The sequence below is a fragment of the Lathyrus oleraceus genome, chromosome 7 (genome assembly GCF_024323335.1).
Source record: "Lathyrus oleraceus cultivar Zhongwan6 chromosome 7, CAAS_Psat_ZW6_1.0, whole genome shotgun sequence".
NCBI classification, from domain to species: Eukaryota; Viridiplantae; Streptophyta; class Magnoliopsida; order Fabales; family Fabaceae; genus Lathyrus; species Lathyrus oleraceus.
The window spans coordinates 157631141-157652715 of NC_066585.1; the positions used below are offsets into that span (position 1 = coordinate 157631141).

Here is a 21575-nt window from a genome sequence, read left to right on the forward strand (position 1 = left end):
AATCGTGTGATAGCTAGAATAATAATTTTTCTAATTGTTGTTTGTTAATTCAGATAGTGATTTTTAATCATAGAATTGATTTGATAATTGGTAGTTTACTGGTAGAGTTACTCTTGATAATTGTTGTAATTTTAGAATTAATTTTGATTCATTTCTAGAAATATTTTGTTGATATTTTAGGATTTTATTTTGTTAATATTTTAGAATTTGATAATTGTTTTTAATTGTAGAATTTTATTTGATAATTGTTTTGAATGCTAGAATTTTCATTTAATGTTGATTTTAGAATTGATTTATATTTTAGAGTTGATAGTTGGATAATGGTTTTCTTGAATATAATTTCTACTTTGATCTAACATCTAACCATTAACATCTAACATTTAAATTCCACAATTAATCTCTAACTTTTACTTTTCGTATTTTAATTTCCGCTCCTAACATTTTATTTTTTGTCATTTATCTTATGCACTTTTATTTTTATTTTATATTCCTTTTGCTACATCATTGTACATTCTTCATTCATCTCATCTAAAAAATGACTAAAAATGGATAAGACTTTAAAAATAGAAAAAAGATAATTCTCAATCATGTAATGGACATTGGAGTGGACTTAAAGATTGTTGTTAGGCCCCTTGCAAAAGACCTTGGACAAATATTCAACCCGAACATGGATGGAGCATTCAAGATCCAAGACAAATTATAATCTTTTATGTGATTTCTAGTTTAGGACACACTTGCACACACATGGCTTTCTCTTGGGCTACCTGACAATGAGACCTTTTACTTCCAGCACTCCCTTGTACTTTACATGTACCCCCCTCCCCTTTCCGATGTACGCATTTACTTGCTTTCTTTTATTGCTTGTTAGTAGACTCCTTAGGCATTAGGAACGTTCACCCATTCAAAATTGATAATCAAACCCTTGATCCAACGTCAAGCGGTCTCTTTCTCAAATCAAACTCAATAAACAAACCCTTGATCCAACGTCAAGTGGTCTCTTTTCTAAATCAAATTCAAAAACACAATAAATGGCGATTAGGATCGTATGTCACGAGCCTTAAGCGATAAAGAAGGAATGAGACTGGAGCTTTCCTACACTCATTCTGAATGCTTCGAATACAAGACGTTTGGCTTGATCGTTGGAGGTATTCACCTTTATCCATAGTCTTTAGTGAAATCCGAAATCAATAACACTTTCTCAAAAACATAAAAATAACTCAACACATTCAAACCTTTTGTTTGAGCCTTAGGGCGACACACTCGAAAACCCTTCTTCAAGGTAATAAAATCAACAAAGCAAACAAACATTTTCAAACCCACGAACTACAGAGGCTCTGATTTCTCACTTCAACAAGTGGGCATACGTAGGCACGAGGATCCAATCCTTGGCGAGCACACTAATTTAAAATCTACCTCCACTCCACAAACCTTTGGCAAGCAAGCATTCGATAAACAACATCCACATAAGCGCAAACATCCTAGATGGTTCCCATGGAGTACCATGGATGTGAGGGGTGCTAATACCTTCCCCTTGCATAACCGACTTCTGAACCTGTTCGTGGTTGCGATGACCATACTTTGGGGTTTTCTCGATATTTTCCCTTTCCTTTAGAATAAATAAAAACTGATGGCGATCTATATTTTTCGCGTAGCGACATCTGGCGACTCTGATGGAGAATATTCTCCATAAGCAAGTCAAACCTAATTTAGGTTGATTCCTCGTATGTGTGTATGTCTATCCTTTTGATTTCTTGCCTTATTTATTGCCTTTTGCTTTAAATTTTATGATCTAGCACGTGGTTCCATGATCCTACAATACCAAATGGTGGGTACTCCGATTGTAAGTAACCTTGTGGGAAAGACTCTCTACCCGAGTCTAGAGTGCAAACTTGAGATAGGAGAGCTTGAGTAGTATGCGCCACCGAGAAGCTTTTCTCGTAAGGGTCGATACGAGAACCTCGCTTAGAGTATATTCTTTTGGAGATGTTGACGACCGTCAAGCTTTTGGCGTAAGCGATCAATGTCTTCATTAGGATCAATGACTCTAAGGACCTTTGTAGAACATTAAACCTATGACCTATTAAAATTGATGGTCGCGTAGTATGGGTCCCCGAGAATCTTTTCTCGTGTGGGTCGATACGAAGATCTCACTCAAAGTAGATCTTCTTGATGGAGTTGACGACCGACAAGCTTTTGCCGTAAGTGGCAAACAGTCAAGGAAGTCCATGACTTTGAGACCCTTGTCTAGAGCTTGATGTCGATGGTCGCGTAGTGCGGGCCCTTGAGAAGCTTTTCTCGTGTGGGTTGGTACGAAGATCTCACCCAGAAGAGGCTCATTTGAGGGAGTTGACGACTGGCAAGCTTTTTCCGTAAGCGTCAAACAGCCAAATGAATTAATGATTTTGGGGTCCCTATCTAACCCTAGACTACAACCGGTGTGATCACTGTTATGGAAAGCAATCAGCGTTATCCTTCATCCGTATCTTGAGCATGTGATACCATGCCTGATTGCGTGATCGACTTGTGAAGCCATGCTTATGAACCAAATCATTCGTGCATTCATGCATTCATGCATCATAAATGATAAAAGAAGATATAATACCCATGCATCATTCAGATAGCATCATGCATTTCATGAGACCAATCTCACTATCACTTGGCCTTTTATCAGACAAACCACTTCCAACAAAGTTGATTGCCCGATATCTGTCTTGAACTAGAAGCATATCGCGGATTACCATGGAAGAACTACGAAGAAATCAAGAGGCAATGAAGGTTAAAATCAACCGACTGAAGACTCAGATGAGTCTAATCATGGAGATCCTGCAGTCGATGCTGAGGAAGGAAGGCAATCCTGTGCCAACTGTTGTACCAGAAGCGGTCACCCCGGTAAACATGCCTGACCCCCTTCCACCTCAAGAGCAGCCTCGTGGATTTCATCCACATCCTGAACCTCCAAAAGCTCCATATCAGCGGCCATTTCCTATTCCCCGACCAAGGCAAAGGACCCCTGTGCCGAACCAGTATCCAAATCAGCAATGGAACTTCGCTCAACAAAGAAGACAAGGACCAAGAAGGCCTCCAAAGCAGTTTGATCCAGTGCCCATGTCGTATGGTCGACTCCTTCCTCTATTGCTTAATAGCTCATTGGTGCAGCTGAGGGAAGCTAAGGCCCCTCCAACACCTCTTCCTCCAGATTATGACATGAATGTCAATTGTGAGTACCATTCTAGGACACCTGGACACTCAATCGAAGATTGTAAGAGCCTCAAGTACAAGGTACAAAACTTGATTGATTCAAGGGTTATTATGTTCACACCGCAAGGCCTGAATATAGTGAACAATCCCATGCCTCCACAAGAGGGCACATCTGCAATGCCATGATCAATGTAAATGGAAACTGGGGTAGATTTGAAGAGTTTGCGCCTATGAGAAGAGTTTGAGAAGGGTCTCCTTGAAGATGGTCGTGATATCTGCTGTCAGCCTAATAATTCCAATATGAGGATCTGAATAAGGCCGAGGATGCCCATAGTCATTAGTTTGGTTAAGACATGTTCATGTGTGATTTTCTTGATTGTCATTTGTAGCATTCATTTGTAACAAACTTATTTATTTTCGAATAATAATGACATTGAAATGAATATGCATATTTTGAATAAATCCATTTGTGTCCACTCATACTTTATCTTATCAATGTTCAAATGTTGATTTTAAGAGGAGGATGATGAAATTAAAAACACGAAATCACTGCTCGTACGCTTTTGAATAAAACCTTGCTGATGATGTAAGGTATTGTTTCAAATCCCAAACACCGGAGGTATAAGGAAGATAATCCCTAGTCAACCCCTTTGAGCAAAGGAGTAGGAGTTTCTTTCTAAATATAAAACCCTCAATCTCAAACCGGGGCAGGGTAGTCGTCAGTTAGTTTGACCAAGCGTTCAAACTTCAGAAGAGGAGTGTCCTATCTGAGGATCAACCATATCTTATCCCTCACAAGAGGTCGGAAACCACCAAATTTCAAACAGTTATCCCTCACCCACAGAGCCACGAGGCGGTCATAACCCATTCCAATCAAACAGATAGATGTCACACGATTTATTTCGAAACAAAAAGAAACAGGAAAAACAAAAAAATCAGAAATCAAAAAAGGATGAAGCCCGCTAAGTCGAAAACTCGAAAACGAGTGACTTAGGCAAAAATTAGGGCATCCCTGTGGATTGTAAATCTGAACTAATCCAGCAAAAGTAGGGAAATAAAAAAAAATCTGCATAAGAGGAGTCAAAAGAAAATCCTCAGCTAGAACAAATTCGTGTGGCTACAAACCAAACAAAAGCAGGGTGACTGCCACACCGAAAACCTCGTGGGTTCCTTTTTACTCTCAAATCCCTTTTGGAAAAAGAGTGCTTGTTTCAAACTAGCTGAACGTAGGATTGGAGAACATCACGAAGAGCGGGTGGGTTAGGATGGGTTCGAGCCTTGTATCCTTTCTTTCTTAAACCGTGAACCAGACCACGTTACAACCCTCAAAAGACCTAATTGAAGCAAAGGTTTATTTCGAAGGCGTACTATAGTCAGAACGATCGTGTTAAAACTGACTCCTCATCAATTTACTCATATGTGTTGATATTGATATGTGACATTCGTTATCAATGATGCATTCATTAAATGTCAGAATTTCAGTGAGCATGTTTGGATTTCAAAACTGCATAAAAATGACATTGTATTATCATTTCCAAAAATGAACTTGTCTTACTCATGAGTAAGCATCTGACATCAAGGGATCTGCCACAATGAACGTGAATTGAGGAACTTGATGATTCAAAGGTGTAGAATGCATGAGACCTCCGTTGAGCAGGGGCAAGCCACTTCTCTTTTGATCACATCAATCAGAACGTCTGAAGACTCTTTTGAATAAAAAGATAAACCGCTTCGAGACCCCGTCGATCAGAGGCAGTCACGTCGAGAAATCTCTACAAGATTCAGTTAGTCTAAGACAGTTAGGTCGAGATTCGGCGAATCCCTCCAAAGATCAGATAGTCAAGGAGCGAACCACTCAGTTGATCACATCAGAAGACCAAACGCCTGAGAACTCCATTGAGCAGGGGTAATTTATTTTGATTGATCCTAATAAGTGTTGAACTCCTGAGACTCCATTGAGCAGCGACCGACCACTTCGTGTGATTATATCAAAAAGCATAATGTCTAAAGAACTCCATTGAACAGAAAAGACAAACACTTCAATTTTAGGTCAATCTGAAGCAATCTCGTTGATGAATCTCTACCAATCAATTGATCTAAGGAAGTTACATTGAGATTCGACAAATCTCTATAAGACATTAGTCAATGGCATTCCCTCAGAAATCGGCCAGCAGAGGCAGAAGCTCATTCGAAGACCTACATTGGGGAAAGCTACCTCAGGAATCCAAGAAATCAATCTCTCAGAGATAGTTAATCAGAGGTATATAGTTCCAAGATACTAGGGCAGGTCAGATCGAGATAGTTATCATGACAAAGCGACTTCGTAACTGGTGACTGGGGCAATACATGCAGATTCCCAACAAACTGGGGCATGGCTGACTAAAGAAGGAAGACCCTTTCTGTACTTTTGAGGTTGTTTAGAGCAAGAACCATGGTGTATAAGAGACTTCTAAGTTCGAGATGAATGTCAGGGAGTCACGCTAAACACATCCCCTAAACCCTCCAACAAAGAACACTGATCTTAATTAATAAACCCAGTGGTTACTGGTACCCAATGTTCTCAATCTCCAGACATTTCCTACCACACCGTCTAACCAAAAGCCTGACCACGCATCAACATTGCATAATCAATCATTCATTACATTGCATTACATCATAAAGCGCGTAACATATTCCATTAAGGTGGAGCATTACACCTTGCAAAATAAACATGCATAACTACATAAAAGTCTTTCTCGAAAGCGTAAAAGAATCCTCCGTTGAGACATTCTTCCTCCCCAATTGCGAACAATCTCCTGGAACCCTCGAGTGGTATTCCCCGCATGTTTTTCGAAACTCTCCCTTGGGTTGCCTTTTGCAAATACCTTGGGATTTTCAACCAATCACTTACCTTTCGTAAGTAGTCCCCTGACTTTTGCCTGAGATGCCCCCTTTTCGTATTTCAATACCCGTCCGTGTTGATCCCTAGGGAAGTCTCCACTCTTGACACTCGTATGTGTTAATCCTTTCTTTTTTTAATACACGTCTGTATTGATCTTCAATACTCGTCCGTATTGAATTGCAACACTCGTCCGTGTTAACCCATTTTTCTGCAATCTTTTCCAACACTCGTTCGTGTTGATCCTTTTTCCAACACTCGTCCGTGTTGATACTCTGTTTCGATACTCGCCCGTATTGATCTTCAACACTCGTCTGTGTTAACCTTCTTTGTCAATACTCGTCCGTATTGATTCCTAATACTCGTCCGTGTTAATCATTTCTTTGTCAATACTCGTCCGTATTGATTTCCAATACTCGTCAGTGTTAATCATTTCTTTCGATACTCGTCTGTATTGATCTCTAACACTCGTCTGTGTTGTTGCCTTAATTTTCGATACTTGTCCGTATTGATCTTCAACACCTGTCCATGTTAATCATTTGATTTTCAATACTTGTCCGTATTGATCCCCAACACTCATCCGTGTTGTTACCGTATTTCAATACTCGTCCGTATTGATCTTCAACACCCGTCCGTGTTAATCATTTCTTTGTCAATGCTCGTCCGTGTTAACCTCCAACACTCGTCCGTGTTGTTACCATCTTTTTCGATACTCGTCCGTATTGATTTGCAACACTCGTCCGTGTTGTTACCATATTTCAATACTCGTCTGTATTGATCTTTAACACCCGTCCGTGTTAATCATTTCTTTGTCAATGCTCGTCCGTGTTGTTACCGTCTTTTTCAGTACTCGTCCGTATTGATCTTCAACACTCGTTCATGTTGTTACCTTCTTTCAATACTCGTTCGTATTGATCTTAAACACTCGTATGTGTTAATCATTTGATTTTCAATACTCGCCCGTATTGATCTCCAACACTCGTATGTGTTGATCATTTCTTTCAATACTCGTTCGTATTGATCTTCAACACTCGTCCATGTTGTTACCTTCTTTCAATACTCGTCCGTATTGATCTGCAAAATTCGTCCGTGTTGATACAATTCTTTTTCAATACCCGTCTGTATCGATCTCCAACACTTGTTTGTGTTGTTACCTTCTTTTTCAATACTCATCCGTATTGATATTCAACACTCATCCGTGTTAACCCTTTTCCTTCAATACTCGTCCATATTGATCTCCAACACCCGTCCGTGTTATTACCTTCTTTTTCAATACTCGTCCGTATTGATCTTCAACACTCATCCGTGTTAACCCTTTTCCTTCAATACTCGTCCGTATTGATCTCCAACACTCGTCAGTGTTGTTACCTTCTTTCAATACTCATCCGTATTGATCTTCAACATTCATCCGTGTTGATACCATTCTTTTTCAATACTCATCCGTATTGATCTTTAACACTCGTCCGTGTTGGTACCATTTCTTTTTCAATACGCGTCCGTATTGATCTTCAGCACTCGTCCGTGTTGACACCTTCTCGTTTCAATACTCGTTTGTACTAATCTTCGTCACTCGTCCGTGTTGGTCCTTCCTTCCTTACACTCGTCCGTGTTGATGCTCTCTTTCTGAATAATCGTCTGTAGTGACCCTTAACACTCGGTCATGTTGGTACCTCTTTTCGATACTCGTCCGTATTGAATTCTTTCACTCGCCTGTGTTGACACTCTGTTTCAGTATTTGTCTGTATTGATCTTCAACACTCGTCCATGTTGATCATCTCTTTCACAATACTCGTCTGTATTAGTCTTCAACACTCGTTCGTGTTGTTACTTCGATTTGCAATACTCGTCCGTATTGAGCATCCACACTCGTCCTTATTGGTACCTCTTTTCGATACTTAACTGTATTGAAGTGATTCATCCGTCCGTGTTAACCTTTCTGCAACGTTCGTCCGTGTTGTTAAACCCCTTTCGATATTCATTTGTGTTGGTATCCCTCACTCGTTTGTATGGACCTCACTCTCATTCTTAACCTTCCGTGGATAAAACCTTTTTCTGGTACAGGGGAGCCGTTGTTACCTGTTGTGCAAGAAAATCGTATATCCCCAGCAAGACACCTCGTTTACCCTCGTGGAATCCTGCAGGAATACATCAATCACCTGTTACATGCCAGAACATGACAGAGGAGGCAAGAAAAGAAAAGAAAGTAGAAAAGAAAGAAGAAAAGAATGAAAAGGAGATGAAAACAAAAAAATGAATGGAAAATAAGAGAAAAAGGAGTAGAGCTAAGAGAAAGACGAAAAAATAATCAATCATTTTGCATTAGCATATTGCATATGTCATGCATATCTAACCCCTCATAAATATCCATCTACCAAATAATTGTTCAATTCTCAGCAGCTGCCTTGCGCAAAGACTAGTGTGTTCATCCCACATCCCAGTAAATACTTTCTTGCGACCTATCTTCACATTACATGCCATTTGTTCATGATGTGTAAATTTTCCGATATTATAGTATTTAATACCCTCCCACCTTGATTGTCCGGACGCCGTCGCTATCCGTAAACTCAGGTCCGAGAAGATTAAATAGGGGCATCTGTCATACCCCAAAATTCACCCTGCCATTCACATTGATCATATAGGTCACTAATCATGAACATGTGCATATCATCATAAGCATTCATTTCAACTGCATGAGCATGGTTTGACACAAGGAGATATGGGACTTGAGTTCATGGCATGTACTTACATCCTGTAGATATATTGGTTCGTCCATAATTTGGGAAGGATCAAGAAATAAAAACCTAATCCCTTGGTTTATAACGTTGGTGAAAAATTTCATTTGCTTGGTAAATTGCTTGGTTTTGAGGCAGCTGATCAAGCATGATCATGCCTTGATCATTAGGAGCTTCCAGGTACTTTGTCAATCAGGTGTCCATGTGGTTTCATACCTCATTTTATCCTTGGATCCATATTCATTTCTAAAAACAGCCATTTGATTCTTGGTGACATGTTTCTTATTGCATATATTCATTCATTTCATTCAACTGTGGTGTAATCTGATTTACAAGTTTTGTCATTTGGATTCATCAGTGCATTGCATGTTGTCATTACATTCATCGTTGTGTCATAATAGTTTTTCAAATTGATGTTTCTCCGAATTGATTTTAGCTTCGAGTTGATTTTGACTTCAAGTAAATTTTTGAAGTTTAAATTGATTTTTGAGGTTAAATTTGACCTTTGAAATTTAAATTTGAATTTAGAAATCATTTTATCCTTTTTTTTTCAAATTAATTCTAGGAATTGCATTGTTTTAAAGTTCAATTTGATTTTAATACAAAATTAATTGTTGAAGATAGGATTGATTTTGAGATTTTATTATTATTATTAGTGTTAGAAGTCATTGCATCGTGTAAAATTGAGTTTTCGATTTCGATTTAAATTTAAACATTTTTAGAACTTTCTTGATAGGCCACGGTTGTTAAAAATTCATAATCCAATTATCCAATTCATAAGAGCCCAATCCATTTTCAATAAACCAGTTCCATATTTTATCCCATATCCAACCCAATTCAAATTCATTATCCATTTTACAACATAATCCGTATCCAAATCCAAATGTTCAATTTCTAGATCCATATGTCCAATTACCACAAACCAAACCATTGTCCAAATTTATTAAGCCAATTAAAAGAAAGTGAATACAACAGGCAGAATGTATTATTGGAATTGAAGATACAATTGGAAAAGAAGGCCACCAAGAAGTGAGGCATAAACAACGAAAGTGAACAAGCGGCAATAAGCCATTCCAAAAAGCTCACATATCTAGAACCATTTATCTTCAAATTTTTTCAACCTTAACCAAAGCATACATAGCAGAAAGATGTTGCAAAACTCCAAAAACAATTTCAAAAGCCCATGAACGAAAACTGCCGCAGCCACAGCTAGCAGTAGAACACGGCTAACGGAAGCCGCACCCAAAAATGCAGCAGTACAAGCTGCTGTAAAACGCAACAGTACAAGCAACTTACGCACAAGCCAAAGCGAAAACCAGCTGCAAGCCAGCTGCGCGAGCGAAATTAGAAAGCGGAAATTGAAAGAAGCGAGCTATAATCAAAAGTTGATCCAAAATGAAAACAAAAATAGTACGAAATGACGAAGAAGATTGAAAAAACGTCCAAACAAACTCATTCGTAATTCTATAAGTAGAGGTGTTTCCCAATTGAGTTTTTGGCCCCCGCGCGATTGTACCCCATTCTGCAGAATCTCCCATCACCGACGCTGCCACCGCGATTCCCTCCAACACCATACCAAACTCATCTCGTCACCTTCAATCTTCTTCTCACTCTCCATTTCCCTCTCGCCTTCTGTTCATCCTTCATCCTCATCTCCCTGCATAACAGAATCGTTTCGTAATCGTCTGCCGCCGTGCGCGGATCGCAACATCATTCCGACCTCACCGCGATTTCCTTGGTTCGTTACAAATCATTGATCGTTCGAGATCCGACGTCGTCTTTGAAGGAGAATTGTCATCCAAGGCGCAACGGAATTTAAAAAATTCTCCATTTAGTGATCCTTACAAATGGGCATGATCAGTGATAGAATCGTTACCTCTTGTGGCGATTCGAACTTTTGGTGCAGATCTCTTGTAACGATCAAAACCTTGGATACAAATCCACGGAGCGATCACGAACGTTGAACGATGACAACGTCTCTACTCAGTTCACACGAACGGGTTCCTTCAATCTCAGTGCTAGCTGGTACGAATGAAGGCTTTGAGTGAGAGAGAGAAAGGGAAACGAAATTCCAAGTCTTCACTTAAGTTGAGTCTGAGTGACAATGCTTCTACCCAAGGGTTCTATTTATAGAACCACTTGTGTGGGCTTCAAGCTAAAAGCTCACTTAATTGTATTTTGGCCCATATCTTATAATATGCCAAAATCACTTAAGTATTTGGTATCTTACCATATTTCGTATTCTACTTAAGTACGCCGTACCTTACGATGTTCCTTAGTTACTCTATCTCTCATCAATCCATCCTTTGTGTGTGACCCTGTAGGTTTTCGCGACGTTGGCAATTATATTAAATCATGCATTTAACATAATAAACAGTGAGCGGTATCTAGCAACATATCACTGCTACCCAAGTCACGAAAATGTCATGTGATCTGACAAAACCTCTTGTGATAATAATTATGTGTATAATTACCCCTTTGCCCTTATGTTTATATTGAACACAAGGTATAGACCGTGTCATCCTTGTCCAGTTCAATATTGGGCCCATAGACATTTATCCTGTTACACAGGATGGGCAAATTCCATCTAGGTCACTCATGTCCCTCAGCATGCTTTGTGGAGTACCCATCAACTATCTTTATGGTTATCCAGTTATGGACAATGTTGGATCAGCAATAAAGCACTCGACTCTACATCTAAGATCCATAGTGGTTTCAGGTCGAAGAGTGGTATACACCATTATCACCATGAGAATAACTTATGACACTTTGCATAACTTTCTATATAGTATTCTCATAGCGGGTCAATCCGGTATAAATATTACTCTTAATATTCATACCTATGTTTAAGACTTGATAACTCTTTATCCATGATCCATGAGATGTGATCATCAGTCTACAAACATAATAGTCTTAATGCTTTAATGTTATCCCACTTCACAATAAAGCTCGACTACGGATACTTTAAGAATAGTGTCCTTATGTTTAATGTGATCTCATGATTAAGTCATACTTGATACATTAAACGGACTAGCTATTCTAGGGACTTTATTAATCAAACATAATAAAGAAAAAGCCTTTTATTAATTAATAAATAATTCGATACAAGTACCAAAAGTATTAGCCTTTAGGGCTTACACCAACAGTCTTCACCACAGGTAAGTGTCGCGCGTTGGCGTTTCGTTGGATTTAGGTGTGAAGCACATGGAGTGTGGAGTGTGGAGTTGGAGTGTAGTTTTTCTGTGTTTAGCGTTCCACCGCCACCGATGATGATGAACGTCGACGCGGCGGAGGTTCATTCACCGGCTAGTGATAGAAGCGGATCTGAAACCGCGTTTGTGTTTGAGAGTGAGAGATATATGTCATTCGTGTTTTGCAGAAATGTTTGGTTTGGGAATTACGTTCCCATTGTTGCAGCGTGAGGGACAGTTTGGGCTTTAGGCCCAATCTCCCCTAATTCCCCTCCACACTCCATATTCTGGCTACACCCCCTCCTGTGTGGGCTTGGGAATTTATTTTAGGCCCATTTCTGTTTGTTAATTAATTGGATATTAGAACTTTAATTTGATTATTTTGTCAATTAGATTAATCATGTGATAGCCAGAATAATAATTTTTCTAATTGTTGTTTGTTAATTCGGATAGTGATTTTTAATCATAGAATTGATTTGATAATTGGTAGTTTACTGGTAGAATTACTCTTGATAATTATTGTAATTTTAGAATTATTTTTGATTCATTTCTAGAAATATTTTGTTGATATTTTAGGATTTTATTTTGTTAATATTTTAGAATTTGATAATTGTTTTTAATTGTAGAATTTTATTTGATAATTGTTTTGAATGCTAGAATTTTCATTTAATGTTGATTTTAGAATTGATTTATATTTTAGAGTTGATAGTTGGATAATGGTTTTCTTGAATATAATTTCTACTTTGATCTAACATCTAACATCTAACCATTAACATCTAACATTTAAATTTCACAATTAATCTATAACTTTTACTTGCATTTTAATTTCCGCTCCTAATATTTTATTTTTTGTCATTTACCTTATGCACTTTAATTTTTATTTTATATTCCTTTTGCTACATCATTGTACATTCTTCATTCATCTCATCTAAAAAATGACTAAAAACGGATAAGACTTTAAAAATAGAAAAAAGATAATTCTCAAACATGTAATGGACATTGGAATGGACTTAAAGATTGTTGTTAGACCCCTTGCAAAAGACCTTGGACAAATATTCAACCCGAACATGGACGGAGCATTCAAGATCCAAGACAAATTGTAATCTTTTATGTGCTTTCTAGTTTAGGACACGCTTGCACACACATGACTCTCTCTTGGGCTACCTGACAATGAGACCTTTTACTTCCAACACTCCCTTGTACTTTACATGTACCCCCTCCCCTTTCCGATGTACGCATTTACTTGCTTTCTTTTATTGCTTGTTAGTAGGCTCCTTAGGCATTAGGAACGTTCACCCATTCAAAATCAATAATCAAACCCTTGATCCAACGTCAAGCAGTCTCTTTCTCAAATCAAACTCAATAAACAAACCTTTGATCCAACGTCAAGTGGTCTCTTTTCTAAATCAAATTAAAAAATATAATAAATGGCGATTAGGATCGTACGTGACGAGCCTTAAGCGATAAAGAAGTGATGAGACTGAAGCTTTTCTACACTCATTCTGAATGCTTCGAACACAAGACGTTTGGCTTGATCGTTGGAAGTATTCACCTTTATCCATTGTCTTTAGTGCAATCCGAAATCAATAACACTTTCTCAAAAACATAAAAACAACTCAACACATTAAAACCTTTTGTTTGAGCCTTAGGGCGACACACTCGAAAACCCTTCTTCAAGGTAATAAAATCAACAAAACAAACAAACATTTTCAAACCCACGAACTATGAAGGCTCTGATTTCTCACTTCAACAAGTGGGCATACGTAGGCACGAGGATCCAATCCTTGGAGAGCACACTAATTTAAAATCTACCTCCATTCCGCAAACCTTTGGCAAGCAAGCATTCGATAAACAACATCCACATAAGCGCGAACATCCTAGATGGTTCCCATGAAGTACCATGGATGTGAGGGGTGCTAATACCTTCCCCTTGCATAACCGACTTCCGAACCTGTTCGTGGTTGCGATGACCATATTTTGTGGTTTTCTCGATATTTTCCCTTTCCTTTGGAATAAATAAAAACCAATGGCGACTCTGTATTTTTCGTGTAGTGACACACATGATCAAGTTGGAGGAAGAACTCAAACATGTAGTTTAACCTTAGTGAAGACTAAATTTGACCCTGAAAGAAGTGTCTAGAAAGGAAGTGCTCAAGTTACTCGAAACGTGTATGATATATCTTATTTCTAATAGTTTTTGGGTGAGTCTGGTTCATGTAGTTCCAAAGGAGGGAGGTATGATTGTCGGTCTGAATAAAAAAACAATTTGATTATAACTCGCATAGTTATTGGGTGGCACATGTATATTGACTATCGCAGGTTAAATCAGGTTACGAGGAAAGATCATTTTATGTTACCTTTCATGGATAAGACGTTGGAAAGGTTAGAAGGTCAAGCTTACTATTGTTTCTTAGATAGTTATTTGTAGTATAATCAATTTGTTATAGATCCTGTTGATTAAGAAAATACCTCTTTTACTTGCCCATTTGGAGTTTTTTCTTATCGCATGATGCTCTTTGGTTTATGCAATGCTCCGACTACTTTTCAAAGGTGTGCGTTTTCCATGTTTTATTATATGCATGAAAACCCCATTGAGGTATTTATGGATGACTTTTTAGTATTTATTATTATTTTTTATAATTGTCTTAATTGCCTTAATATTGTTTTAAAGAGATGTGTTGAAATGGAACTAGTTTTAAATTAGGAAAATGTCATTTTATACTACCAAAGGTATTGATTTAGGACACAAAATATCTTTAAAAAGTGTTGAGGTAGATCCCGATAAAATAAATATAATTGAATAGTTATCCCCTTCCATAAATGTGAAAGGAGTGAGAATTTTCTTAGGACACACCTGTTTTAATGACGTTTCATAAAAGACTTCCGAAAGATTGTAAAACCTTTCTGCAACCTCCTAGTGAAAGAAAATGATTTTGAGTTTGATGATGATTGTTTGAATTCTTTTTTTGTTATCAAAGAAAAGTTGATCATTCCACCTGTAGTCGTCCCTCCGAATTATGAACTTCCCTTTGAAATTATGTGTGATGCAAATGATTATGCAGTAGGAACAATTCTTGGCCAACATCTTGAGAAATGTTTTCATGCAATCTATTATGCTAGAAACGTTTTAAATGAAAACAAGGTGAATTACACTACCACTGAAAAAAAGTCACTAATAGTGGTATTTGCACTAGAAAAATGCCGTTCTTATAATTGGTTCCGAAGTTGTTATTTTCACACATCATGCATCATTAAAATATTTGTTCACCAAAAAAGATATAAATCGAGATTGCTCAAATGGATATTGTTGTTGCAAGAATTTGATATGGAAATCAAAGATAAAATGGGTGTGGAAAATTTAGTAATTGATCACCTCTCAAGGTTGGATAATAGTGAAGTGAGTAAGAAGGAAAAGAATATCACTAAAGAATTTCCTGATGATCACTTGATGATAATCAACGAAAGAATTTGGTTTCTTGATATGACCAACTATAAAGCTACAAAGAATGTCCATGAAGACTACATTTGGAAACAAAAGAAACATTTTTATAGAGAGGTTAATTACTACTTATGGGATGAACCATATTTGTTTAAGATGTGTTGTCATCTTAAAAAATGAGGAGAATATGGATCTATGTGCTTGCATGTATGAAGTTGATAATCGCACTGATAAATTTCCTATAGTCTTGATAACGATAACACTAATGACAGTTGAAGTCAGTAAAGTAGGTGGTAACTCTCTAATGATGGTGACTAAACTTAAGGAGATCTTAAGTCTCATCTAGTAGGAGAATTAAGAATTCATTGAAGTACTTAAATGACCAATGTATCTAGTAAAGAATCTTGAAGGTCTTAAAGTTGTGAAAGATATAAAGTATGAAAGCTCGCACGTTCGTGTCTGTCTATGTGACCAGAGTTTTGTAAAAATAGGGAAGTAACTCCTAAGATACTAAGGCAACTCTCTCTCTCTCTCTCTCTCTCTCTCTCTCTCTCTCTCTCTCTCTCTCTCTTCTCTCTCTCCCTCTCTCTCACACACACACATACACACCCACATACACACACATACACACATACACTCTCTCCCTTTTTCACACGCACTCTCTCTCTCTCTCTCTCTCTCTCACACACACACACACACACACACTCACACTTGAAACCTATTTTTTATCCATAAAGTATTTAGAAATTCTGGTATGCAGATCCTGGATGTTGTATACGATGTCACGATACTAGGGTCAACATATTATCACACCATGAACAATATTAGGATTTAAATAACAACACGATAGGAAATAACACAATCAGTTGTTAACCCAGTTTAGTGCAATGTCACCTACATCTGAGGGCTACCAAGCCAGGAAGGAAATCCATTATCACAGAATTAGTTTGAAGTTTTGAACAACCTCATGTTTTACATACTTCTCACCTAATATCTACATATGGACGTTTCTATCTAAGACTTTCCTAGATATGAGACCCATCTCATTTCCCTTAAACCATACAACAACTTATAACAGAAAAACACAATCCGCTCTTGCTTAAAAGCTTATGAGGGATTCACAATTACAACTCAATGAACCAAGTCCAATTCAAGTATCAAGGAGATACTCGAATGGCTCACATAATACAAAGACACGAAACCCTAACTTAGACAAACTTCAACACTGCTTCGATACCTACTTAGGTTTGGTAACAATCTATATATAACATTTGAATGACATGGCCTTCGAGCTTGATTCACATCAGATCCAAGGACTCTGCACAATCTTCTGCATATTTGATTTCAATCAGATCATATGTTTTCTAAAATGTTTTGACATCTTTAATTTGTAAACAAGTCAAGGAAAAAAAGTCTTTTGCTTTTTAAAAAACACTCTACATATTTCATGAACTAAATCTCTAGAGTATCTTCAAATATACCATAAAAGGAAACAAATCTCACAAGATACTAAAATAGGCCGCACTCCAATGTTGAACCAACATGTCAGGACATCTTGTTCAACATCTGAAAATAATACTTGTTTTTCCAAAATGCAACCAATCACTACATATCATACCTAACACATCTTTAAAATGTTTGAAAATTTGAGCAAAGTGATTAAGATACCGCCATCATTCTTTTTGAAGTATTTTTGAACTAATCAATCAATTGGAACCTTAAAAAATTGATTGTGAGATATTTTTGTACTACCCAGTCGATTATGACCTTAAGCCAATCTATTGGAAGAGGCCTAAAAGATTAACCAATCGATTAGGACAATGTCATAATGATTGGTAACAACTCCATATCCAAACTTTCCATGATGGGCTTGTTAATTGATTAAAAATGAGTTGTATAATCAATTAGAGCATTATCCCAATTAATTATATTATTAATTTGGCCCATGGATCATTTCTTTTTATGGTTTTTCCTTCTCATATATGAAGAAGGGCCGCATCATTTTCATTTCACACCAATTCCCTAAGTTTTACATCTTTTTTTGGAATTCATCTCTCTATTTTTCTTCTTCTCTCCTTATAAATTTGTTTCTTCACTTAAAGTTGCATTGGTGTTTTTGAGTGAACACTACTTGTGAGGAATAAATTGTTTGAGTGAAGTGCCATTGTGATTACTTTTAAGAGTGTGATACTCTTGAATAATAGAGTTTGATTCTTGAGATTAACCAATCTTAAAATCTCTGTTTGGCTCTTGAGATCAGCCTAAAAAATCTCTATTTTGATTATTATTTTAGCTTTGGTAAAAGCTTATTATTTGGTTGGGTATAAGCCATTGTAAAGATCAACTTGTATCAAAAGGTTCGTGGGCATAACCTATAAAAGCTCAAAGCTTTAGTCAAAATCTCAAGAAGATCTCTTAGGCACATAACTAGGCCAATGTTCAGCCAAACCTGAATAACTCTGTGATACAATCTCTCTAACCCTTACTCTCTTTATTTTATGCTTTTTATCATTTTGTTTTTATTTCCGCTGCCATTTACTCTCAAAGAAACTAGTAACACGATCTTATTCGAGAAAAGTATAAAAGTAATAGCAAACTTTAAATACCATAATTTCTTCCATCTTGTGCTTGAAGTCACTTGTCCAACAATTTTCTTTCATTCCTTGCATTAATGTGTTTTTTGAGCTGGAAATATGAAAATCGAGTATAAATGTGTATCTCCTAACAAAGTTTTGTATGGTCTAAATATGCATCTTCGGATTTGCCTAATAGTTTGAATTTTAAATATTATTTTTCTGTTATTTGTTGTATTTGATATGGTGCACCAGAATAAGTTTCCCAAAACTATTAAGAGGATGAATGTTAAACCAGACGAAGTGAAACACAATGTTAAACTGGATGAAGTGAATGATTATGTTAGATCGAATAATGTTAAACCATGTGATCGACCAGTTGTTGTCGAGGTATATGTTTGTCCATAATTTAGAAATAAACAATAGTTTATGGCTTATGAATATATGCTACAATGGGTCCGTATGGAGGTCAGGAAATTGGGGTTTGGCATTGTAATCGGAAGGTCCGATAATGGTTCGGATAAAAGACAAGAATTTGTAACAATGAAATGCGAAAGGAGTGGCACATACCAACCACATATTAGGGAGTTGAAACGAGATGACACTGGATAGAGAAAATGTGAGTGTTAGTTAAAATTTCACGGATATTGTATGGTGGATGACACATGGAAATTTAATGTGATTTTTGGTATACATAACCATGCATTGATTGACAAGTTAGCCGATTATCCCATTATATGTTGCCTTGTTCCATAGGAGAGGGAGCTTGTTTCAGACATGACATTAAACATGAAAGCTTATGACATCATGAAATTTCACATTAAAGATCAACTTAGGAAGACTGCATATCCAAAAACAACAGATTTGAAACCATCGTTGGAATCTATTAAAACAAAGGGTGCACTTAAGTATGTCAAACCGACTGATAACACGAAAACACATCAGATAATTGCCTTAATTTACACTCAAAGATCACACCATTTCGATTAATATCCCAATTATTGCGCAAGTATTCGTGTTGTTTTTGCAGGTATCTAAATCTCCATGCACTAAAGAGCAAAATGAAGAAAAGGAAGAAAAAGAAGAAGAAACAGGTGAAAAAGCACAGAAAAACCAGAAAAGCAGATTATGCAGATTTTGCTGATGTGACGACCGTCACAGATTCATGACACTCGTCATGACCCAGACTGTGACGATTGTCACAGGCCCATGACGAGCGTCACGTGGCCATAATATGCGCTTTGAAACAGTCAGCCACAGACACCCAAACGTGCCTAAATCTCCTCCAACAAACTTATTCCCACAGATTCCTCACTCAAAACCAAGTCTCTCTTGAATTTCTCAACCACCAAGACCTAGAGGAGACTATATAAAGGACCAGAATGGGAAAAATTGGGGACGCCTGCTTTTACACTTACACTCTGCAGTTTAGTTTTACAACTTTCTAGCTTTTAGCATTTTCTTTCCAGCAACCTTGTTTTCGTTGCCTTGTTTTATTCGCCATTCTTTTTAGAGTTTCCCTTTTTCCTTTCCGTTTTCAAATTAACCATAGTAGTAGTTTCCTACACTGGGGAACTACTACACTTTATTTAATTTTAGTAGTAATTTGTATTGAAGAAGCAAAGCCTACCGACTTGTGGAGGACTGCTCAAGTACTCCAAGAATCGCTATACTCTGTTACTTTGATCTCCAGGTTTTTATTGAATTATTATTGTTATTGCCCATTTATTATTATAAGCATGTTTGCAGCAATATTGATCTGTTTATGCCTTGTGTTTGCCTTATTTAATATGTCCGGCTAAACTACCGGTATCGGTATGTAGCAACTTAATTTGATGGGATTTAATAATAACCGGTGAAAACCCTTTTTCTCAAACAATCTTTTAGGCTGAAGTATTTAATTTAAATTTAATTAACTTTATCACAAAAGCGTGAAAAACTATTTAATACGGTTTTGCCACGAGAGTGGGAAATCAACTAAGGTGAGAACCAACAATCGCGAGAGCGTGAGGCTCAAGCTGGATAGTAAAAATTAAGCATTGAGTTTAAAAACAGCGAGAGCACTTTAAAAGCAATTAGAACTTATTTATTTTCAAAAAGTAATTTTGACTTCAAATGGGACAGCGAGAGCGTACATTTTGACTTAAAGTTATAGGCCAAATCAACAACCACGAGAGTGTGAGATAAAGTCTTTTAAATAACATTTTCTACTGAGAGATATTTGGCATTTAAACTATTCACCGGTGACTTATCGAATCCCTGACAATTAATGCGCTGCATACTGATTCCTTTCATTAATTCTTTCTTAAAACCAAAAATTCCCCTTAGATTTACTATATTACCCCCGAACTTCTACTAATCAATTCCCTTAGCTAAACATAGTGACGTTAGTAACACTAGTTTGACCATAGGTCCCTGTGGGATCAATATCTTTTAAAACTAAAGCGACTAGACTGTGCACTTGCAGTCAAGTACCCGACATACTATATTTTATATATAGCCACTACAAGCATCAAGTTTTTGGTGCCGTTGCTAGGGACCTGTTTTAGTATAATAGTGCGATTCTTTCGTTGCACGGTATAGACTAAGGTAAAAACAAAAACTAATCTTCTCTCCCTTCTTTCCCTGATTGCATGCCAAGTACTCGCTCACAAGGCGATAACTTAGCACCACCAATCCCTGAATTAGAGCGTTTCTTATACGTAAGACGCCGAATACACGAATATCAACAAAAGTACGATATTCCCGATATCTCCTTTCCTCTTAAATCAGAAGAAAAACCAAACATGGCTGAAGAAGGACCACCGAATCGTCCTCTTAAATTCTATGCTACCTCGTCTCAACAAGAACCTCACAACAGCATTGCTGCCCCCGCTATAAATCGAAACGATTTCGAGCTGAAACCCTCACTCTTATCAGCCGTCCAACAACATCAATTTGATGGAAATCCTACAGAAGATCCTAATGAACACCTGACCAAGTTTGTGCAGTACGCCGATACTGTAAAAGTGAATGATGTATCTCAAGATGCGATAAGACTGCGCCTCTTTCCTTTCTCACTAAGAGACAGAGCTTGGGCTTGGTTGCAATCCTTGCCATCCAACTCCGTTACAACATGGGAAGAACTGAAGAACATTTTCTTATCCCGATACTTTCCGCCGAGCAAAACTGCTATGCTGAGAGCTCAAATCAATGGATTTCGACAAAAAGATGTGGAATCTCTCTACGAAGCGTGGGAGAGATACAAGGACATGATAAGGATATGTCCACATCACGGTCTCGAAGACCGGGTGATCATTCACACATTCTATAATGGGCTTCTGTATAATACAAGACTTACAATAGACGCTGCCGCGGGCGGTGCACTTATGGATAAGCCATACACCGAAGCCTATCAACTCATTGAAAACATGGCCCAAAACCATTGCCAATGGGGAGGTGAACGAACTCCAGTGGAAAAGTCCCAGACAAAGGGTGGAATGTACGAAATCAGTAGCCTTGACCATGTTCATGCAAAGGTAGATGCCCTTGTTCAGAAATTAGACAACTTGACCATACCACCCG

General features: G+C 37.5%; 1 non-coding gene across 1 annotated transcript; it reads right to left on the reverse strand.

Annotated features, from left to right (window-relative positions):
* Nucleotides 1-21184: 21184 nt before the first annotated feature.
* On the reverse strand, nt 21185-21291 carry LOC127109783 (small nucleolar RNA R71). The gene has a single exon (XR_007797035.1). It is a non-coding gene; the product is annotated as a small nucleolar RNA R71 (small nucleolar RNA).
* Nucleotides 21292-21575: the final 284 nt, after the last annotated feature.